Below are 4675 nucleotides of genomic sequence, written 5' to 3' on the forward strand. Positions count from 1 at the left end.
TTACCGCCCAATAATTCTGACCTACCTAATACGAAATCAAGTAATGTTCATTGGCTCGCTTGCCACTACCTCGTGTTCTTACGATATGATTTTATTACAAAAAAGCAGCACATTTGGTCTGACCCGTCAAGGCTTTTTGTTTGAATCCCTGGCACAAAGCCACGGACGCAGATGTACTATTCACTTACTTGATTATATTTAACATGAAATATAGATATGAATCAACAATGGACCTTGGAATTAAATGAAATTAGTTTCACATCAATTGGGCTCATGAGGAATAGGATAATTGGCAATTTTTGAGCTCAATCGAACATGTGTGTCATTTAAAAACTGGATACAAAAAAGGTACAGAATGAAAGACCCAACGCCACTGTGATCACTGATCAGATCTCGCCAATCAACATTCTTCGTCTATCTTTTGATTTTATCACTATTCATAGAATATTGGAGGATTACTCTACTTTGATGACTGAGAGATACACCTCAGGAGCTCCAGGGCAATGATGAAATAACCTCTACATCCATGTTTATAACATTTTCTGATTCAGGGGTTGAGCAGATGCCAACACTTTTTGGTACTTATTTCTTCATTATTGAAACAACTAACTTTGGGAAAAATAAGTCCGTCTATTAGCCCAAACTAATATCTCAGATAATTCAAGAGATGAAAAAGAATCATTTTCTAAGACGTAGTCAATCAAAATCATCATTATTGAGCCGTAGAAAACAAATTTTGCACATCACATAAAAAGCACTAGGTTTTGGCCTTGTCATTGCCAGATAAGTCGATCCCTGTAATTATAGCCCGATTTTTCTCACTTCAAGCATTGCGAAGATATTTGAGAAGATCATGAAGTTCAAACGTTTAGAAGTCAAGCTCGGGTTCCAAGCATATTTTAGCACGGTTTCCCAACTGATTGAGGATGTAGAGCAATAGGTCATTGAGGGACAAGAGAGTCATGAGAAGGGCCGGCCAAAATTTGCACAAAAAGATGGTCTTTATTGAGAGCAAATTTGCAGAAAAAAATCATGAATTTGCACAAAAACTTGCAAATAAACGTGTCAAAACATTGGCAGCGACGCGTTTTGGAGGGCCGTAAATGCTATTTTTGCCTTCAATGAAAAAGAAAATTCTGTCATAATAACTCTCAGCACCCTAAGTTGAATCACAGGCTAACCAAGTTCAAGTTTTTTTGCAATATTTAAATTACAACATGAGTTGCTGCTTGTACAGCTTAAATTGGTAAACCTGTGGTTATTCCTGGCGGTGAGGTAATAATTGATGTTGGCTGTGTCAACAAATTGGGAATATCCCTCAATTGGGATACACATCAATAGATGGCAGGCCAAGTGAGGGAACTCCCATCTGACATTTTAACAAACAAGCCTGGAGAGAAGATTCTTGCGTTGATCCCATTGCCTCTCAGACCAATCAGCTGGACTAGAATCTTGTACATATATCTTACTGATTTAGTAAGATCAACGTCAAAACAAAAGTTGTGATCGAAATGATCTCACGCGCAATACGAGCCTCATTCATTGGAAAGAACCTGAGAATCAGTCGCCATGTTGTCAATGGTATTAGAAAGAGGTTCAAAGCTTGAGAAATCAGTGTGAATCCCGGCTATGATTAATGCCTTCAAAGGTCGAATTGAGACGAATCAATCAAGGTAACCATGGGTGTGAAGGAAACCATTGTCCGAAGGACCATGAAATACTTTGGTCCCATGTCAAGGGCTAGGAAGAAGATTCAGCTCATCATTAATAATGCAACAATGCCAAAAGATTTGCCCGATCCAAGTTCTTTATCCAATGAAATAAAGAGTGGAAAGCAAGTCATCCTTTTCGTTAATGAAAAATTGCCCAAGGTTGACAACTTGCCGACCTGAAAGACAAACCACCATATTTCCAATATGACAATGTGACAATGTTAAGTTCTCTTTTGGAACTAAAAAGGTGACTTCAGTGATCGTCCTGGTTATCGTGGACAACTTGGCGGCTGATTCCCAGGTTCTTTCCAATAAGGCTTGTCAAGGAACACGTTCATGAACAACTGACGTTATTCCATGGAGTAAAATCAAAGACAACATGCCCAGCCAAACCACATTGTGCCTGCGTTGAATCTCGACATTTTTTCCATTTTACATTCTTGTCTAAGCAAATAGCATTATGGTATTGAGCCAATCTGATAGTGCGTTCGCCAATTAATACCAAATATGTTCATTCAATGGGCAGATAGTGCAAGTTTGCCGTAATGTTTGTCTTAGTTTTCCCTCCCAAAAATGCCCAAAATCAGGGTGCCGAACCACATTTTTCCTTGAATTTCCCTCACTTGACATGCCCTATGAATGAGATCCCCATAGGGCATGTCAAGTGGAAAGAATTGGCTTGTGCCATTACATGAAATGAAACTTAATCTTAATAACAAAACTGTTGCGTAATAGTTTCACTGTGACATTATCATTATGCTGTTGCAGAACTCAAGTGTCTTTTTATCATATAATATTAAAGATATATGTACAAGATTCTAGTCCAGCTGATTGGTCTGAGAGGCAATGGGATCAACGCAAGAATCTTCTCTCCAGGCTTGTTTGTTAAAATGTCAGATGGGAGTTCCCTCACTTGGCCTGCCATCTATTGATGTGTATCCCAATTGAGGGATATTCCCAATTTGTTGACACAGCCAACATCAATTATTACCTCACCGCCAGGAATAACCACAGGTTTACCAATTTAAGCTGTACAAGCAGCAACTCATGTTGTAATTTAAATATTGCAAAAAAACTTGAACTTGGTTAGCCTGTGATTCAACTTAGGGTGCTGAGAGTTATTATGACAGAATTTTCTTTTTCATTGAAGGCAAAAATAGCATTTACGGCCCTCCAAAACGCGTCGCTGCCAATGTTTTGACACGTTTATTTGCAAGTTTTTGTGCAAATTCATGATTTTTTTCTGCAAATTTGCTCTCAATAAAGACCATCTTTTTGTGCAAATTTTGGCCGGCCCTTCTCATGACTCTCTTGTCCCTCAATGACCTATTGCTCTACATCCTCAATCAGTTGGGAAACCGTGCTAAAATATGCTTGGAACCCGAGCTTGACTTCTAAACGTTTGAACTTCATGATCTTCTCAAATATCTTCGCAATGCTTGAAGTGAGAAAAATCGGGCTATAATTACAGGGATCGACTTATCTGGCAATGACAAGGCCAAAACCTAGTGCTTTTTATGTGATGTGCAAAATTTGTTTTCTACGGCTCAATAATGATGATTTTGATTGACTACGTCTTAGAAAATGATTCTTTTTCATCTCTTGAATTATCTGAGATATTAGTTTGGGCTAATAGACGGACTTATTTTTCCCAAAGTTAGTTGTTTCAATAATGAAGAAATAAGTACCAAAACGTGTTGGCATCTGCTCAACCCCTGAATCAGAAAATGTTATAAACATGGATGTAGAGGTTATTTCATCATTGCCCTGGAGCTCCTGAGGTGTATCTCTCAGTCATCAAAGTAGAGTAATCCTCCAATATTCTATGAATAGTGATAAAATCAAAAGATAGACGAAGAATGTTGATTGGCGAGATCTGATCAGTGATCACAGTGGCGTTGGGTCTTTCATTCTGTACCTTTTTTGTATCCAGTTTTTAAATGACACACATGTTCGATTGAGCTCAAAAATTGCCAATTATCCTATTCCTCATGAGCCCAATTGATGTGAAACTAATTTCATTTAATTCCAAGGTCCATTGTTGATTCATATCTATATTTCATGTTAAATATAATCAAGTAAGTAGTACCACCAAGCAAACTTGCCTACCAATGCCATTGATGCAGAATTGGCGTTTCAAACTGGTTTTACCGAAGCTGACCTTTCCTCATAGAGCAATGCGAAAGAAGGGTCAGCTTCTATAAACGTGTTTGAATCCCCAAACCTGCATCACTGACTCTGGTCCCAATAAACAAACGAACCTGCCAGAGCTTGGGTAGACTAGACACCGGCGTTGCCAGATTTCTAGCGGCGTGGGAGGCCAATTTCGTGCTCAAAAGTAGCCATTTGCAGTCCATTTGAAAGGAAAAGCTGGCCACTTGGAGGCCACTTTAGTTTATAATTTCTAGTGATTGAAAACATACTTAGCATACAACAGTTTCAAGCAAAATAAAAAGTTTTTATGAAATGGTAGACAGTAAATAGGAGAGATGTAAACTTATCCAATAAATGCCCCCGTGGCTATTGACTTTCAAAATCAGCCCTTCGGGTGCCAATTTAAGGGTCGAGGGCCAATTTTTTTTCTTTTGGTCATGGGCTTTCAAAAGTAGCCAGTTTTGGAAATTATGTCCACCATGGAGACTACCTGGCAACGCTGCAAAAAATTGCAGTTAAGGATGACATCATCATCATCATGATCAAAACAAAACAAGACGAAATCAGTTGGCTGAATCAACCACCCAATGGACGAACGTTAGTCACTGACACGCCTACAAGATACGGAGAGACAGACAGAGAGAGAGAGAGAGAGAGAGAGAGCTCGGAGACCACTATCGTCGTTCCCCGTGTGATTGTGGGTCGGGCCTCTTGTGACACGGTTGTGCTGCTTGTGGCGATTGGACTCAACACATCTTACCACCCGGTTGGTCGATTGAGACGGTTGAGACGGTTGAGACGGTTGAGAC

This window comes from Tigriopus californicus, chromosome 6 (assembly GCF_007210705.1).
Source record: "Tigriopus californicus strain San Diego chromosome 6, Tcal_SD_v2.1, whole genome shotgun sequence".
NCBI classification, from domain to species: domain Eukaryota; kingdom Metazoa; phylum Arthropoda; class Copepoda; order Harpacticoida; family Harpacticidae; genus Tigriopus; species Tigriopus californicus.